Genomic DNA, 19,729 nt, shown 5'->3' with positions numbered 1-19,729 from the left:
CAGCCTCCGGCATGACCACTGGGCGAGGAGCAGGCATCCAGGCTGCTGGAAAGCTCGCTGCTCAGTGGCTCGGCCCTGCGCCGCCTTGGCCGGGAGCGGGGATCCGAGCTGGGAGAAGGCCTCTTCGCCCGGCTCCTGGGCACAGCTACCTGCCTGAACACTAAAATGTGTGGCTGGATGAACACAGCAGGCCAAGATCTTGGATTCTCCAGCATCTGCAGTTCCCACTATCTCTGGTACCTGCCTGAACAGCTGCCTGGCACCGAACCCACCCTCTCTCCTCCCCTCCTCTCTCCCTGCCCCCTCCTCCCTTCCCTACCCGCCCCTCCTCCTTCCCCCCCAACCCCCTCCTCCTACCCCCCTGCCCCGTCCTCCTGCTCCCTCCCTCCATTCATCCATTCCTTCCTCCTGTCAGTCCTCGCTCCCTCCCTCCAGCCATCCATTCCTCCCTCGCTCGGTCCCTCCAGCCATCCATTTGTCCCTCGCTCCAGCCGTCGCACCCTCCCTCCCTCACTCCAGTCAGTCAAAACAACAAAGAAAATTACAGCACAGGAACAGGCTCTTCAGCCCTCCAAGCCTGCGCCGACCAAGATCCTCTGTCTGACCAGTCACCTATTTTCTCACGGTCTGTGTCCATTTGCTCCCTGCCCGTCCGTGTACCTGTCCAAATATATCTTAAAAGATGCTAGTGTGTCTGCGTCGCCCACCTCTGCTGGCAGGTGCCCACCAACCTCTGTGTAAAGAACTTGCCATGCATATCTCCCCTAAATTTTCCTCCTCTCGTCCACGTCCTTTTGGTAATGGACACAGTACTCTAAATGTGGCCGAACCACAGTCCTATACAACTGCAACATGACCTGCCAACTCTTGTACTCAATACCCTGTCCAATGAAGGAAAGCATGCCATATGCCGCCTTGACCACCCTATTGACCTGCATTGTCACTTTCAGGGAACAATGGACCTGAACACCCAGATCTCTCTGTTCATCAATTTCCCCCAAAACTTTTCCATTTACTGTTTCGTTTGCCCTTGAATTTGATCTTCCAAAATGCATCACCTCGCATTTGCCTGGATTGAACTCCATCTGCCATTTATCTGCCCAACTCTCCAGTCTATCTCTGTTCTGTTGTAATCTCTGATAGTCCCCTTCACTGTCTGCTTCTCCATTCCTCCCTTGTAGTGCAATTAGGCAAGACTTAGGAGGCATAGAATGGGTTAGCAAAATGCAGGGGATGGGGACAATTGAATTGTGGAGCTGGTTTAAGGAACAGATATTGCGTGTCCTTGAGAGGTACGTCCCTGTCAGGCAGGGAGGAAGCGATCAGCTAAGGGAACCGTGGTTTACTAAAAAAATTGTATCTCTTGTTCAGCAGAAGAGGGAGGCTGATGTGACGATGAGACCAGTTGGTTCAGATGAGGTGATGGAGAGCTACAGATTAGCTAGGGAGGATTTAAAGAGAGAGTTAAGAAGAGCAAGGAGGGTACATGAGCAGACATTGGCAGGTAAATAAAGGAGAGCCCTAAAGCTCTCTATAGGTATGTGAGGAATAAGAGGATGACTGGGCTAGGCAAAGGGCCAGTCAAAGACAGAAGTGGGAAGTTGTGTGTGGACGCTGTGGAGATTGGAGAGGTGCTAAATGAATACTTCTCATCTGTTTTCACTGAGCGACAGGAGAATATTGCAGAGGAGGTGACTGAGTTAGAGGCTACTAGAATTGCAAAGGTTACGGTTAGTAAGGAGGAAGTGTTATCAATTCGACAACGTGTGAAGGTAGATAAAACCCCTGGGCCTGATGGGATTTTTCCGAGGATTGTCTGGGAAGCTAGGGAGGAGGTGGTGGAGCCTTTGGCCTTGATCTTGGAGTCCTCATTGTCTACAGGTTTAGTACCAGAGGACTGGAGAAGTGCAAATGTTGTGCCCTTGTTCAAGAGGGGCAGTAAGAATGACCCAGGCAATTAAAGACCTGTGAGCCTTGCGTCTGTTGTAGGAAAAATTTTGGAAAGGATTATAAGAGATAGGATTTATAATCATCTAGAAAGCAACAATGTGATTGGAGATAGTCAACATGGATTTGTCAAGGGCAGGTCGTGTCTCACAAACTTCATTGGTCACCTTCTCAAAAAACTCAATCATGTGGATGAGAGTCGGGCAGTTGGCGTGGTGTACATGGACTTCAGTAAAGCCTTTGATAAGTTTCCCCATGGTAGGCTATTGGAGAAAATACAGAGGCACGGGATTGAGGGAGATTTAGCCATTTGGATTAGAAACTAGCTTTCACTAAGAAGGCAATGAGTGGTGGTTGATGGAAAATATTCAGCCTGGAGTCTGATTACTCGTGGTGTGTCTCAAGGATCTGTTTTGAGACTACTGCTGTTGTCATTTTTATAAATGACTTGGATGCAGGCATTGGTGGATGGGTTAGTAAGTTTGCAGATGACACTAAAGACAATGGAGTGGTGGACATTGTGGAGGAATGTTGCAGGTTGCAGGGAGACTTGGATAAACTGCAAAATTGGGCCGAAAGGTGGCAAATGGAGATTAATACGGATAAATGTGAGGTGATTCACTTTGGGAGGAATAATAGGAAGGCAGGACACCGGGTCAACAGAAAGATTCTTGGTAGTGGAGATGAACAGAGGGATCTTGGTGTCCATGTACATAGGTTCCTGAAAACTGCCCCCCAGGTTGATAGTGCTGTTCAGAAGTCTGATGGTGTTTTAGGTTGCATTGGTAGAGGGATTGAGTTGCGGAGACGTGATGTCATTCTGCAACTCTACAAAACGCTAGTGCGGCCTCGCTTTGAATATTGCATGGTCGCTCCATTACAGGAAGGATGTGGAATCGTTGCAACAGGTGCAGAGGAGATTTACCAGGATGTTGCCTGGTCTGGAGCGAAGGTCTTATGAAGAAAGGCTGAGGAACTTGGGTGTGTTCTCATTGGAGAGAAGGAGGCTGAGAGGGGATTTAGTAGAGACATACAAGATGGTCAGTGGATTAGATAGGGTGCACAGTGAGAGTCTTTTTCCGAGGATGATGACTTCAGCTGGTACAAGGGGGCACAGCTACACATTGAGGGGTGATGGATTTAAGACAGATGTCAGAGGCAAGTTCTTTCCTCAGAGAGTGGTACGGGGGTGGAATGCTCTGCCTGCCAATGTAGTTAACTCAGCCACATGAAGGGCATTTAAACAGCCCTTGGATAAGCATATGGATGCTGATGGGATAGTGTAGGGGAATGGGCTTAGATTAGTTCACAGGTCAGCGCAACATGGATGGCCAAAGGGCCTGTTCTGCGCTGTGTTGTTCCATGTACTATTACAGTTCACAGATCACATTTAACACTAAAATGAGTGGTAGAGTAAAGAGGATAATGAAAATCTGCAGATGGACACAAAGTTTAAATGAATGGACAAGGGTCTTGCAGATGGAGTGCAATGATGGTAAATGTGAGGCTGTCCATTTTGGTAGCAATTAGGGCAAAATGGAGTATTACTTAAATGGTGAAAAATTGTAGCATGCTGCTATGCAGAGGGAGCTGGGCAACCTTGTGTATGAATCACAGAACGTTTGCAGATGCAGCTGGTAATTGAGGCAACAAATGGAATAGTGTCCCTTATAGTTCGAGTGATGCAGTTTAAAAATCGGGAGGGGATGCTCCAGTTGTATAGGGTGCTGGTAAAGCTTGATGTAGAGTAGTTTGTACAGTTTTAGTCTCCTCACTTTAAAAAGGATGTGCTGGCACTGGAGGGGGTGCAAAGGAGCTTCACAAGAATGATTCCAGAATTGAAAATGTTGCTGTATGGGGAGAGATTGAGGAGACTAGGATTGCACTCACTGAAACTTCGAAGAATGAGGGGTGTTCTAATAGCAACTTTTAAAATGATGAAAGAAATAGATAGGAAAGAAACACGGAAGTTGTTTCCACTGATGGGTGAAATTACAACTGGGGGGCACAGCCTCAAAATAAGGGTGAACAGATTTAAGACTGAGTTGAGGATGAGCTGCTTCATCCAAAGGGTTGTGAATCTGTGGAATTCTCTGCTCAGTGAAACAGTTGAGGTTCCCTGATTGAATGTTTTAAAGGCCAAGACAGGTAGATCTTTGAACAGGAAAGGAATTGAGGGTTATGGTGAATGGCGGCTAAGTGGAGCTGAGTCCACACAAAGATCAGCCATGACCTTATTGAATGGCAGAGTGAGCTGAAAGAGACAGATGACCTACTCCTGCTTTATTTCTTATGTCCGTATGTCCTTAGATTGCCATCCTTGTCATTCCTCCTTCCCTGGAATAGGCCAGTTCTGAATGCTGATCAGTAGGTCTTTCAATAACTCCCGCGTATCAAATGTCGACTTGTTCAATAAAAGCTCCTCCCAATGAATACTGCTCAGCTCCTACCTAATACTCCTTCCCCCAATTTAGTAGCTTCCCACAAGTTCCTGATTGTTCATAGCTATTTTAAAATGTAAGGAGAGGCGATCACCCCGTTTGAAGAAGCTCCTGGTTCAGTGTTTTTCCCCATGTGGGAGTCAGCTACAGGTTTTCTTGTTCCAAGATTGGGGAGGAAATAGCCCAGTGGTGGTATTGCTGGACTGTTAATTCAGAGACTGAGATAACATTCTGGGGACCTGTGTTCAAATCACAGCACAGCAGATGGTGGAATTTGAATTGAACATAAAAGAAAATCATGAATGAAGAATTTAATGATGACCATGAAATCATTGCCAAATGTCAGAAAAACCCAACTGCTTCACTGATGCCCTTTAGGAAAGCAAACTGCCATCCTTACGTGGTCTGGCCTACTTGTGACTGCAGACCCACAGCCATATGATTGACTCTGAACTGTCCCCTGGGCAACGAGGGATGGACAATAAACACTGCGTAGCTAGTGATGTCCTCCTCCCATTAACAAATAAATAAAATTGGATTCTACATCTTCTGATTGAAGATTGTTTCTTATTCTCACAGTAATTTCATCACTTACAGTCAGTTTCCCTCCTGCCTGTCTTTTTTGAATGTCACGTAGCCCTGCACATTTACCTCCAGTGTTGATCTCCTTAGAACCATGTCTTTGTAATAGCTCTCAAATCATGCCCGTCAACCTGTATGTGTGCTCTTAATTTGTTGATTTTGTTCTGAATACAATGAGCACGCAAGCAAAGAGCCATTAATTTTGCTTTATAACTTTATTTGACCTCTTGACATTATTTACAGCTGTTTTCTGTTTCTACATGCTGTCTTTTCCAGTCCCATGCTGAGTATTGTTATCCCAATAGTTCTTTAATGTCAGTGTGTGTGTATTCCTGGGCGAATACGCTCATGTGGTCTACGGAGTTGTGGAGGTCGCAGTTCTAGGACAGCCATTTCATAGGCCTACGCTGCAGGTTAGAAGAAAAGACAATCTTTTGCTCTGAGCTCTGCAAACCAGGGCGATGTCAAAAAGGAAACAAGGTCAAAAGAATTTCAACAAGAATCTCAAAATTAACTGCTGAATTCATATCAGCATTACAGGGATCGCCCAACTTAGTGGCCACAACATCCCACTTTCTATTCTTCACAAACAATCCAAATTCTGAACTATCCGTATCCCTCTTAACTTTTATGTTTTTTGAGCTAATTTCTTGTGTCTAACTTGTGCATATTTGTGGTGCCTTATGACTTCTTGCGTTTAGCAATTGATAAACTCACTCTCTCTTGAATTGAGTAAAACCTAGGTTTATAGGATCCCCAGTGTGGAAACAGGCCATTCAGTTCCACAAGTCCACAGCAACCCTACAAAGAGCATCCCACCCAGACCCATCCCCATTCCCTACTCTATCCCTGTCAGCCTGCATTTCCAATGGCGAATATACCTAACCTACACGTATGTGGGCAATGTGGGTAATTCAGCATTCCCAATCCGCCTAACCTACATGTTTCTGGACTGGTCAAAACAATGATTCGATATGAATTAGTTAGAATGCAGCTGTTGACTGTCATCTTCCATCCCTGTGTTGGAGCGAGATTTAACATTCAAGATCAAAAATGAAACACTTGAACAAGATAGTTCAAATTGCGGTTGTTGACTTGCTCGCCGAGTTGGCTTGTTTTCATTCAGACGTTTCGTCACCATGATCAATGACATCATCACTAGAGCCTCCAACAAAACAATGTTACTCTACTCTGTCTGGAATTTATACTGTCCGGTCTGTTACCATGAGTACTGTCACTTCCGGTTTTGATCTATATGGGTTTGTATGTGGGGGCCCAATTGTATCTGCTTGTTGGTTGCATTATGGGTGGAGAATCACGCCTCTCATACAAAACTGGGACATGGTAACCATAGTAGCCCAAGCCAAGCATAGACATGCAGAGGAATCCTAGAGGCATGGTTCTCAACCCATTCTCCAGCCTCACATTCTTGGTCTCTTCTATTTGAATATGATCACTCAACCATATCCTTTATGACAAACAACAGAGTCTTACATCACAAAATCTTCAGACAGGACTGTCCAGACAGATCCACTTGAACTCATGATATCATCTTTTGCTGGAGGGTTTCCGAAATGTCTACATTCTTCCTCACCTGAGCATCCTTGCGTTCGTGGTTGACAGAGATCTCAGCCATGTCCAACCCATGTCCTACACTTTGGCCTCACCCCTGATGAGGTTCCCTGGTCCTCAATGACCAACCCATCAATATCCACATCGAGAAGAACATCAGCCACGATTTCTAACAAGATCCCACCACCAGGCATATATTCCCCTCCCCTCTCTTGTCAGCCTTCCGCAGGGACCATTCCATCGGGACACCTCGATCCACTCCTTATCCATTCCCAACAGCTCCCCATAACCCAACAGCACTTTCCATGCCACCACAGAAGGCATAACATCTGCCCATTTACTTCCTCCCGCTTCACTATCCAAGGCTTCCAGGGGAAGCAGCGATTTACCCACACTTCACTCAATCTAGTCTACTGTATTCACTGCTCTCAATATGGTCTCCCTCTGCATTGGGGAGACGAAACACAGACTGACCAACCGCTTGGCAGAACACCTTTTTTCTGGCCGTAAGAATGGCCCCAGGTTTCCAATTGCCTGTCACTTGAGCGCCCCATCATGATCCCTGTCCAAAATCTCTGTCTCAGGCTTGCTGCAGTGCTCCAGTGAGTGCAAGCTAACACCTCCGCTCGGTTCGCAGTAAACAGCAGCACCTCACAGTCGCGAACGGTTTTAGCTCCCCCTCCCATTCCTTAGACGACATGCCCATCATGGGCCTCCTGCAGTGCCACAATGATGCCACCCGAAGGGTGCAGGAACAGCAACTCATATTCCACTTGGGAACGCTGCAGCCCAATGGTATCGATGTGAACTTCACAAGCTTCAAAATCTCCCCTCCCGCCACTGCATCCCAAAACGAGCCCAGCTTGTCCCGCCTCCCTAACCTGTTCTTCCTCTCACCTATCCTCTCCTCCCACCTCACGCTGCACCTCCATTTCACACCAACTGACCTCATCCCGTCTCCTTGACCTGTCTGTCCTCCCTGGACTGACCTATCCTCTCCCGACCTTCCCACCTATACTCTCCTCTCCACCTATCTTCTTTTCTCTCCATCTTCGGTCCACCTCCCCCTCTCTCGCTATTTATTTCAGAACTCTCTCCCCCTCCCCCTTTTCTGATGAAAGGTCTCGGCCCAACATGTCAGCTTTTGTGCTCCTGAGATGCTGATTGGCCTGCTGTGTTCATCCAGCTTCACACTTTGTTATCTTGGATTCTCCAGCATCTGCAGTTCCCTTTGTCTCTGAATAAAGGAGAAGGTAGGTGAAGAGGAGACAGACAGGTTAAAGAGGCGGCGGATAGAGCCAGTAAAGATGAGTGTATGTGGGCAGTTAGGGAGGGGATCGGTCAGTCCAGGGAGGACGACCAGGCCAAGGGGGTGGAGCTGAGGCTGGTAGGTAGGAGATGGGGGTAGGGCTTGAGGTGGGAGAGTCAATAGGTGGGAGGAATGACAGGTTAGGGAGGTGGGGATGAGCTGCGCTGGTTTTGGGATGTAGGTGGGGAGGGGAAATTTTGAAGCTTGTGAAGTCCACACTGGTACAATTAGGCTGCAGGGTTCCCAAGCAAAATAAGTGGTACTGTTCCTGCAACCTTTGAGTGGCATTGTTGTGGCACTGCAGGAGGCCCAGGATGGGCAGATGGAATTATGGTGTTGAAGGTGGAGATGTGCTCAATAAGTAGGAGCTTGACGTAGATGCCCTTGTTATCTGGACGTTCCAGAGATGTGTGTAAAGCCAAGGAGAGGGCATCTGCCATGGATCTGCTGCATCAGTAGGTGAATTGCAGTGGATCAAGGTAATGTGGGAGGCTGGAGTTGATGTGGCCCATGACCAACCTCTCAAAGCACTTCATAGTCATAAATATGGATGTCAGAGCCACTGGGCAGTAGTCATTGAGGCTTTTGAAAAAAATTGCTGACATTCAGTGCGGGGATCTTAAAGCATTAGCACGAACATCAGAAAATTGGAGAAGCCTCGAGCATATGAGCACAGGTAGCTGAGGGTAGGGAGGGCGTGAATTACAGAAATCAAAGAGGGCAAGATACAGAGAGAGAGAGAGAGACAGAGATCATAGTGAACAAATGATTGGCCTGGTAGGCAGTGGAAAATACATGATTTTCCATGGAACATGCAGATATCTTCGAAAAACAGGACATTGAGTTTTGGAAATTAGTGTTATAGTTGATTTGGAGTGAACCAAGTTACTGTTCAGTTTGGTTGTGGCTTTTGATGAAGGGATGGTCCAACTGAGATTGAAATTGGAGGAAGATTTCAGGATTTTTTCATGTTCTTGTCTTTCTGTTATGCCCCGAGGTAAAAAGCATTGGAGATGCTGTTAATTTTTTGCACGGCGAGCTGCAGAATATTAACCAGTCTCACACCATTGCCATCACCTTGCCCTTGCAGATGCGGATAAAGTTCTCCAAGCTGACAGAAATTGAAAGCACTCGCATCCTGTGACGATGGTAAGTTTACTTTCTTAAAAAAAAATGCTTGCAGCTTAATTGGCATAATAAAGAGCACAGGGGCTCTGGTTAACACTGCTGCCTCATGGCACCAACAACTTGGGTTCAATTCCGCCCTTAGGTCACTGTCTGTGTGGAGTTTGCACATTGTCCATGTGTCTGCATGGGTTTTCTCCGGGTGCTCGAGTTTCCTCCCACGGTGAAAAGATGTGCAAGTTAGGTGGATTGGCCATGCTAAATTTCCCAAGGTGTTCAGTGATGTGTAGGTTAGGTGAGTTATAGGTGGATGGGTCTGGGTGGGAAGCTTTGAGGGGCAGTGTGGACGTGTTGGGCTGACGGACCTGTTTCCACACTGTAAGGATTCCCTGAATCATGATTCTATCATTTTACTGAGCGCAAAGGTACAATATTAGCCGGTCATATTTGTCTCACCTCTTTACACATTGACAAGAAAGCTTTAATTTCAGTTTCTATGCATTTGCAACGTGTCTGCTGTCTCTAACCAGGCTGACTATATCTCCTTCTCTAATGCGCATCTCCTGTCCCCTAACACCAAGAGGTGACACTTGCTTTTCGTTTCGTACAATCAGTAAAACAATAGCCTCCATATTACAGCCAGCGGCTTCTCTTAATGCTCACACACGGTTCTTTTTTTCCTCCAGGTATTGACCACTCATCATTTCTTATTCCTCATCTCATCTCTCTCTCATGCTCTCTCTCTCTCTCTCATGCTCTCTCTCTCTCTCATGCTCTCTCTCTCTCTCATGCTCTCCCTCTCTCTCATGCTCTCCCTCTCTCCCTCTCTCCCTCTCTCCCTCTCTCCCTCTCTCCCTCTCTCCCTCTCTCCCTCTCTCCCTCTCTCCCTCTCTCCCTCTCTCCCTCTCTCCCTCTCTCCCTCTCTCCCTCTCTCCCTCTCTCCCTCTCTCCCTCTCTCCCTCTCTCCCTCTCTCCCTCTCTCCCTCTCTCCCTCCCTCTCTCCCTGTCATTATCTCTCCTCTCCCTGTTATCCCCCATCACTTGACTCACAGGCACAAACAGAAGAATGGAAGGCTGGTTTGCATAATGGACTATGCTGTGTTCACGACTCTGTAGTTTCTTATGACCTGAGGATGAGCTGTTGCCAAACCATGCCGTGATAGGTTGCTTTCTATGGTACATCAATAATTGTTGTCCTTGTGGACACACTGAATTGCCTTAGCCTCTTGGGGAAATAGAGACATTGGTGTGCTTTTTTGCCCATTGTGACGATCTGGGTGGACCAGGAGAGATCGTTGGTGATCAACACTCTCAACTATCTCCACCTCAGCAACATCTCTCTCACTGTCTGATGCAGGCGTGCTCACACTCACATTCTGTCGCCCATTCTGTCTGTCTGTCTGTCTCTCTCTCCCTCATTGCCCATCTCTCTCGCTCTGTCTGTCGCGCGCTCGCTCTCTCCAATTCTGCCTGGAAGAAGAAAGGCAAGAGCCATAATAAATAGGGATTGTTCAGCTAGAGGAACCATGCTGTGATATGCATCCAGATAGGATGCTTTCTCTGGTACATCAATGAAAGTTGTCCTTGTGGACACACCAAACTGCCTTAGCCCCCTGGCAAGTAGAGACAAATGGTGTGCTTTTTTGCTCATTGCAACGATCTGGGTGGACCAGATTTTTCACAGTCGTACCTGTGACTCCATTGTGGCATATTAACCAGGTCAACAATGTCATTAAGGGGATCCTGAAGGAGGAGGACCGTAAGACACAGCTCGATGTACACATTGGTAAGATGAGTGATTTGGTTTGGGGTAACGCTTGCACCAAGCGTTCTGAGAGCTAGGCAGTGGATTAAATAGCAGGACCTGTAAAGTTGTAATCTCTGGATTATTCCTGGTGCCACATGCTGAGAAGGCAAGAAAAAGGGGAAGAAAACAGATGAATGCTTGGCTCAAGTGTTTGTGTTTGGGGAGGGATTTAGACTCCTGGATCTGAAGGAGAATTTGTGAGGATGGTATGTCCTCTACAAGTGGGCTGGTCTGCAGCTGAAGCAGAAAGGAACCAAAATCCTTGCACAAGGGTTTGCTAATGTTGTGAGGAATTTAAGCTATCGGCCTTGCAAGCAGTGGGCAGTTGAAGAGCAGGGAATTCACTGAGGGGTGAGAAGCTAATAAAATAATAATTATATTCTGGGATTTCAACTGCACAACATTAATTGAGATTAGATAAAAGTTTGACTTGGGAAATAATTCTTTAAATACATTTGATAGATTATTTTACATGAACATGGAGATGAGCTTGTAAGGGACAGTGCAATGCTGGACCTATTTCTGGGACACAAAGCCAGTGTTCCTTTGGCCCTCGATGTTGCGCCGACCTGTGAACTAATCTTAACCCATCCCCCAACACTATCCCATCATCATCCATATGCTTATCCAAGGACTGTTTAAATGCCCCCAATGTGGCTGAGTGAACTACATCAGCAGGCAGGGCGATCCTTACCGCTCTCTGACTAAAGAACCTGCCTTTGACATCTATCTCAAATCTATTATCCCTCAATGCGTAGCTCTGCCCCCTCAGACAAGCTGATGCCATCATCCTCAGAAAAAGGCTCTCACTGTCCACACTATCTAGTCCACTGATCATCTTGTATGTCTCTATTAAATCCCCTCTGAACCTCCTTCTCTCCAATGAGAACAGACCTAAGACCCTCAGCCTTTCTTCCTCACGGTTCTTCACGGTTACAAATGTTAGTGCTGGAGAATGACGTGTATAATGCGCACAATATGAACATCATCCAGTTAATGTCAAGGAATAAACGGCCAGATGTTGAATAAAATTTTGTGACCGTCAATCTCGTAGAGTCATACAGCATAGAAACACCATATCTATGCCTACCAACAAACACCAAACTGCACTAATCTCATTTATCTACACTTGGTCCAGAGCCTACTTTGACCTAGCATTTTAAATGCTCATCCCAGATGCTTTTTAAATGTTGAGAATACCTGCCTCTCCTGCCCTCTCAGGCAGCGTGCTCCATACGTCTACCAGTTTTGACATGAAAAAGCTTTTCCTCAGACTTCCTCACCTTAAACTTGTGCCATCTGGTTTCATCCTCACCTTAACCTTGTGCCATCTGGTCTTAGACACATGTGCCCTGGGGAAAGGATTCTCACAATGTATTCTGCCTGTGCCTGTCATAATTTTCTATGCCTCAATCAGATCAGAGGAATTGAGTATAAGAGCAAAGTGGTCCTTCTGCAGCTGTACAGGGCCCTGGTGAGACCACACCTGGAATACTGTGTGCAGTTTTAGTCTCCCAATTTGAGGAATGACATTCTTGCTATTGAGGGAGTGCAGCGTAGGTTCACAAGGTCAATTCCCGGAATGGCGGGACTATCATATGTTGAAAGATTGGAGCGACTGGGCTTGTGTCCTCTCGAGTTTAGAAGGATGAGAGGGGATCTGATTTAGACGGATAGGATTATGAATGGATTGGACACTGTGGAGGCAGGAAGCATTTTTCTGCTGATGGGTGAGTCCAAGAGGGAGAGAGAAAACAGGAAATTGTAGACCGGTTAGACTGATGTCAGTAGTGGGAACGATGCTGGAGTGAATTATAAAAGATGAAATTACAACTCATTTGGATAGCCGTGACAGGATAGGTCAGAGTCAGCATGGATTTACAAAGGGGAAATTGTGCTTGACGAATCTTCTGGAATTTTTTGAGTATGTAACTATGAATATAGACAAGGGAGAACCAGTGGATGTAGTGAACCTGGACTTTAAGAAAGCCTTTGATAAAGTCCCACATTGGAGACTAGTGAGCAAAGTCAGGGCACATGTTATTGGGGGCAAAATACTGACTTGGATTATAAATTGGCTGGCTGACAGGAAACAAAGAGTCGTGATGAACGGGTCCCTTTCGGAATGGCAGGCAGTGGCCAGTGGGGTACCACAAGGTTCGGTGCTGGGACCACAGCTGTTTACAATATCCATTAATGATAGAGATGAAGGCATTAAAAGTAATCTTAGCAAATTTTCCAATGACACAAAGCTGGGTGGCAGTGTGAAATGTGAGGAGGATGTTATGAGAATACAGGATGACTTGGATTGGCTTGGTGAGTGGACGGATGGCTGACAGATGCAGTTTAATGTTAATAAATGTGTGGTTATCCACTTTTTTGGTAGCAAGAACAGGAAGGCAGATTACTATCTCAATGGAGTCAAGTTGGTAAAGGGGAAGTACAATGTGATCTTGGTGTTCTTGTACATTAGTCAATGAAAGCAAGCATGCAGGTACAGCAGACAGTGAAGAAAGCCAATGGCATGCTGGCCTTCATAACAAGAGGAATTGAGTATAGGAGCAAAGACGTCCTTCTGCAGCTGTACAGGGACCTAGCTTAGAAGGATGAGAGGGGGTCTGATTGAGATGCAGAAGATTATTAAAGGATTGGACACTCTGGAGGCAGGAAGCATGTTTCCGCTGATGGGTGAGTCCAGAACCAGAGGTTCTGTTTAAAAATAAGGGGTAGGCCATTTAGAACAGAGTTGAGGAAAACCTTCTTCACTCAGAGAGTGGTGGATATATGGAATGCTCAGCCCCAGAAGGCTGTGGAGGCCAAGTCTCTGGATCGTTTCAAGAAAAAGATGGATCGATCTCTTCAAGATAGTGGAATCAAGGGTTATGGGGATAAGGCAGGGACAGGATACGGTTTGTGGATGATCAGTCATGATTATAATGAATGGTGGTGCTGGCTTGAAGGGCCGAATGGCCTACTCCTGCACCTGTTGTCTGTTGTAAAAGTTAATTGTAGAAGAATGATTAAGATGGTCCCATATATATGGTGTTGGCAGCTGGTTCACATTGGGAAAACAACATGGTTGATCTTGATTCTACTCCTACTTGTTACACAGAAGCCTCTTCGAGCAACAATTCTTGAATGCCACAATGATGCCACCCGAAGGTTGCAGGAACAGCAACTCATATTCAGCTTGGGAACCCTGCAGCCCAATGGTATCAATGTGGACTTCACCAGCTTCAAAATCTCCCCTTCCCCCACCGCATCCTAAAACCAGCCCAGTTCGTCCCCTCCCCCCACTGCACCACACAACCAGCCCAGCTCTTCCGCTCCACCCACTGCATCCCAAAACCAGTCCAACCTGTCTCTGCCTCCCTAACCTGTTCTTCCTCTCACCCATCCCTTCCTCCCACCCCAAGCTGCACCTCCATCTCCTACCTACTAACCTCATGCCACCTCCTTGACCTGCCCGTCTTCCCTGGACTGACCTATCCCCTCCCTACCTCCCCACCTATACTCTCCTCTCCACAAACTATCTTCTTTTCTCTCCATCTTCGGTCCGCCTCCCCCTCTCTCCCTATTTATTCCAGAACCCTCACCCCATTCCCCTCTCTGATGAAGGGTCTAGGCCCAAAACGTCAGCTTTTGTGCTCCTGAGATGCTGCTGGGCCTGCTGTGTTCATCCAGCCTCACATTTTATTATTCTTGAATGTTGATGGGACGTTGAAATGCAGGTAGATTATCGTGATCACTTGTTGAAAATGGATAGCAGCTAGTAGTTCTCTTTCGTCTCAACTAGTGACCAGTAGGCAACGGTCAAACAGTACCTAACCCAGAGGTCACAAGCTCCCCTGAGACATGATGTCAGTTGAGTCTCATGAATAACTACCTGCAGATGAGTTATCTGCAGATAAAGCATGGTATTAAATCTCACATATACTGCTCTCAACCATTTTATTCGAAGTGTTTATCACTCGTTGCATAGAAACAGATCACACAAACTGAATTGGCATCTGCACAAATACCAACATACAAGTTCCATATAGTGGCATTTTGTTTAAAGTTGTATTTGTAAAATAAAAGGGTGAAATATTAACTTTCACAAATCATATTAACATGCTGTAGAAATCTGTGGAAGTGAGAAATTTGTTTTTTGATTCAATACATGTCTGACAAATGACAATTCAAAGAGATCTTTGTTTCAGCTGGAGTGGGTTGTGGAGTCAACCTCATCAGGGGCATTTAAGTGACTATTTGACAGGCATATGGGTGATAATACAAGATAGGGGTGGAGGTTAGATAGACCTGAGGTTTAGGGTAAAAGTTCAGCACAGCATCATGGGCTGAAGGGCCTGTACTGTTCTATGTTCTATGTATCTTATGCTGTATTCAAATAAGTAAAGTCAGTCAGTGACATTCTGTAACTTCCTTTTCCAGGGGTAGGAGTGGAAGAATCAGAGTGTTTCTTTGAAAATTGGCTTGATGTGTCTGTCCAAGGGTCATCTGGAGGAAAAAATACAAGTGTAAGTACTAAATCTATCATTGCTGATACACATGTAAACTGTAGATTTAACTGTACGTAAACTTTGTTTAACAAACTAGCCCACTCAATAAACTGACAAAAATTACACACCAGATGTTTACTGTATTCTCATCATCTCTGTGATGTCTGGTGAGGGTGCAAGTGAGAAGGCTCCCTGCCAGTAAGTTTGAGTTAAGGCGAAGTTGCATCATTACTGAAGTTATTTATGCTGTAAATGAAGGAGAACAGTAATGTGTATATCCCATGCATTATGTTCCTGTTATTGAGTGTGTGTTTTTTGTGTGTGTGGACCTATTGATCAACTGGAATTTTTGATTATTCAGCCCATTCCTGGTACCACGGGTACTGTTTAACAAAAGGTTTGCTGTCTTAGTATATTTCTCTATTTAGTCACTGCCACTATTAATGTTAAGTTATAGCGTGGTCTTTGCAGAATCTGCACAGTGCATTCCTGCTGGATAAATGATGCACTACATCTGTCTGATGCCATTGCTTCTCAACGACACCATCTTAGCAGCTGTTTTTGTTACCAATAATGTTTTCATCATTAGAATACTTGGAAAATATTCAGAAGTGCTGTATGACTCTACTGCTCACTTGCAGCAGTGATAACACTTAATGTGAGGTCATGTTTTTCCCCATTTGATGTTCTATTGTCAACAATGTATCTCACAACTAATGGGCATATTTCATTGAAACCTGGTCTGTACAGGTATGGTCCAAGGAAGAACTGATTAGTTTTTGACAGATCTAGATTTATTTCTCTATTTTTTAAAAACATCAGTTAAAATTTGTTGTATAGGCAAATGATCATCTTTCTAGAATATTGTTGATTGATTTAGAATGTTGTGGATTGTGACAGCCCTGATAGTAGAATTTTTCATAACTATCAAAATATGAGCAGAATTTTCAGAGCAGATTATCAAATTGGCCTGAAGCTTTCTCAGTGAGATGGAAGCTTTTAATAAAAGGATTTATTTTGTCGGCCTTGCATTTACAAAGAATCAGTCAAGTGGAGAAATGTCTCAAAGAAAAGCTGTGTAATTGTAGAGTCATGGATGTTTGTTGCACAGGAGGAGGCCGTGCGGTCTGTCGTTACTGCACTACTCAACAAAGATCTGTCTACATTGAACTCACATGGCATTTATTTCCTTTTTGATTGTTTGACCCATAGCCCTGGAGCCTACAGCAACACAAGTGATTATCTAAATACTGCTTAAATATTCAGACACTTTCTGAATCAGCCACACTTTCAGTCAGTGAGTTCATGTCAACTAATGGAAAAAGCAGCTTCCAGTTATCCTTTCTATGCCCTTCAAAATCTTAAACACCTTTTACCAGGTCCCCTTGTCTGCTCCAATCTTGTCATCAGTCAGATGGGCAGGTCAGTGGCAGATTGATATAGCCTGAAGAAGGAATAAGATAAGAGAGTACTTAATGTGGCAAAGCCTGTCGTGCCCGATGGAGGTCAGCTACAGCAGTCAGCAGTGAAGTCCACTGGCAAGGATGGGCGGGTTTTAGCCCAGCGCAGGGAATACAAACCATCACGGGGGAAGCCTCGTTCAGAGTGTCTGCAAACTCGTGGCTTAGGAAAGGACTGTAATAGAACATAGAACAGAACAGAACAGTACAGCACAGAACAGGCCCTTCAGCCCACAATGTTGTGCCGACCATTGATCCTCATGTATGCACCCTCAAATTTCTGTGACCATATGCATGTCCAGCAGTCTCTTAAATGACCCCAATGACCTTGCTTCCACAACTGCTGCTGGCAACGCATTCCATGCTCTCACAACTCTCTGTGTAAAGAACCCGCCTCTGACATCCCCTCTATACTTTCCACCAACCAGCTTAAAACTATGACCCCTCATGTTAGCCATTTCTGCCCTGGGAAATAGTCTCTGGCTATCAACTCTATCTATGCCTCTCATTATCTTGTATACCTCAATTAGGTCCCCTCTCCTCCTCCTTTTCTCCAATGAAAAGAGACCGAGCTCAGTCAACCTCTCTTCATAAGATAAGCCCTCCAGTCCAGGCAGCATCCTGGTAAACCTCTTCTGAACCCTCTCCAAAGCATCCACATCTTTCCTATAATAGGGCGCCCAGAACTGGACGCAGTATTCCAAGTGCGGTCTAACCAAAGTTTTATAGAGCTGCAACAAGATCTCATGACTCTTAAACTCAATCTCCCTGTTAATGAAAGCCAAAACACCATATGCTTTCTTAACAACCCTGTCCACTTGGGTGGCCATTTTAAGGGATCTATGTATCTGCACACCAAGATCCCTCTGTTCCTCCACACTGCCAAGAATCCTATCCTTAATCCTTTACTCAGCTTTCAAATTCGACCTTCCAAAATGCATCACCTCGCATTTATCCAGGTTGAACTCCATCTGCCACCTCTCAGCCCATCTCTGCATCCTGTCAATGTCCCGCTGCAGCCTACAACAGCCCTCTACACTGTCAACGACACCTCCGACCTTTGTGTCGTCTGCAAACTTGCTGACCCATCCTTCAATCCCCTCATCCAAGTCATTAATAAAAATTACAAACAGTAGAGGCCCAAGGACAGAGCCCTGTGGAACCCCACTCACCACTGACTTCCAGGCAGAATATTTTCCTTCTACTACCACTCGCTGTCTTCTGTTGGCCAGCCAATTCTGTATCCAAGCAGCTAAGTTCCCCTGTATCCCATTCCTCCTGACCTTCTGAATGAGCCTACCATGGGGAACCTTATCAAATGCCTTGCTGAAGTCCATATACATCACATCGACAGCTCGACCCTCATCAACTTTTCTAGTCACATCCTCAAAAAACTCGATAAGTTTTGTGAGACATGACCTACCCCTCACAAAGCCGTGTTGACTGTATTTGATCAAGCCATGCTCTTCCAGATGGTCGTAAATCCTATCCCTCAGAATCCTTTCTCACACCTTGCAGACGACAGACGTGAGACTTACTGGTCTGTAATTGCCGGAGATTTCCCTATTTCCTTTCTTGAAGAGAGGAATTACATTTGCCTCCCTCCAGTCCTCAGGTACGACTCCAGTGGAGAGTGATGTTTGACTTTTTAAACTTTTGTTTTTATTCTTCTACTGTTATACTAAGAAGACTGTAGTGCTGAATTTTTTAACTTATTCATTTATTTTTATCACATGGAGCATGGAACGGTACAGCACAGTACAGGCCCTTCAGCCCACGATGTTGTGCCGAACTTTTACCCTAATCCTGTGGTCAATCTAACCTCCGCCCCTACCTTATACTATCATCCATGTGCTTGTCTAATAGCCGATGAAATGCCCCTATTGAGGCTGACTCCACTCCCCTCTCCGGCATTGCATTCCACTCCCCTACGACTCTGAGTAAAGAAGGATGGATAAATTTTCTACTTCTGCAACTAAAATTGCGTACCAAGGTACTTTGTACCTGAGATGGCACCGTCTAAGGCAACTTTGTACTCTTTTCTTTGTACTCTTGTACCCTGTATTGAATGCATGTGATAATAAAATCTCACTCTAATGCATAGCAGGACACTGGGAAGCTTAGAGGAGAAAAGGGACCCTGGAGTGCTTGTTCATGAATTCCTGAAGGGGTCAGGTCAGGCTAGTAAGGGTTGTTACAAAGACATATGGGACACCTCCCTTTATCAGTTGTGGCATAAATTGTAAGAGTGGGAAGGTCACTTTGGAGTTGTTTAAAAGTTTGGTTAGGCCACAGCTGGAGTCGTGTGTGGCATTTTGGTCACCACCCATTAGGAAGGATGTAATTGCACTGGAGGGAATGAAAAGGATGTTGCATGTGTTGGAGCATTTTAGCTGTGAAGAAAGACTGGAAAAAATCACATTATTTTCTGTGAAGCAGAGAAGGTTTGGTGGGTGAATGGAGGTCCTGACAGAGGCATATAAGATTATGAGAGGTATAGATGGGTTGAATAGAAAGCATTGTTCCCCTTAGTTAAAGCATCAATAACAATAGAGCATAATTTTAAAGAGAAAGACGGGAATATTGAGGTTTGAGGAAAATCGTTTTCATCCAGAGTGTGGTGAAGGTCTGGAGCGCATTGCCTGGGCGGGAAGTTGAAACAGGAAACCTCACAACCTTTGAAAAGTACTTGGATGAGCAGTTGACATGTCGTAATATTTAAGAGAATGGTCTCGTGTGTAAAAATGCGACTAGTATATGTTGCAGTGTATTTTTAGAGGTACAGCCTTAGTGGGCCATAGGACCTCTTCTGTACTATATGATTCCATGACAACCCCCAGCCCAGGCAGCTGGTTTTTTCAGTCATCTCCAGGATTACACCCTTCATAGTGTGATCCCTTGCGTTGTTCGCCGTCCCAAGTTCATTAGCTCACACTTTTCCTGGTTGAGTTCAATTGCTGTGCTCAGCTGACCAGTCTGTTGAT

The 19,729-nt window shown here is 45.5% G+C and overlaps 1 long non-coding RNA gene across 3 annotated transcripts in view; it reads left to right on the top strand.

The window, feature by feature from the left end:
• Positions 1-19,729, top strand: part of LOC132208378 (uncharacterized) — a 57,826-nt gene that overhangs the window by 7,067 nt on the left and 31,030 nt on the right. Inside the window, exons 2-3 of one of the 3 annotated variants that reach the window (XR_009444455.1) lie at positions 8,942-9,000; positions 15,218-15,303. This is a non-coding gene — a long non-coding RNA (uncharacterized LOC132208378). Of the gene's footprint in view, positions 1-8,848; positions 9,001-15,217; positions 15,304-19,729 lie in introns of all 3 variants that reach the window. The other 2 variants (XR_009444454.1, XR_009444456.1) reach the window with 2 other exon arrangements.

This window comes from Stegostoma tigrinum, unplaced genomic scaffold (genome assembly GCF_030684315.1).
Source record: "Stegostoma tigrinum isolate sSteTig4 unplaced genomic scaffold, sSteTig4.hap1 scaffold_372, whole genome shotgun sequence".
NCBI classification, from domain to species: Eukaryota; Metazoa; Chordata; class Chondrichthyes; order Orectolobiformes; family Stegostomatidae; genus Stegostoma; species Stegostoma tigrinum.
Note: the sequence above shows the minus strand (reverse complement) of the source record. Positions and strands in the feature narration are given on the sequence as shown.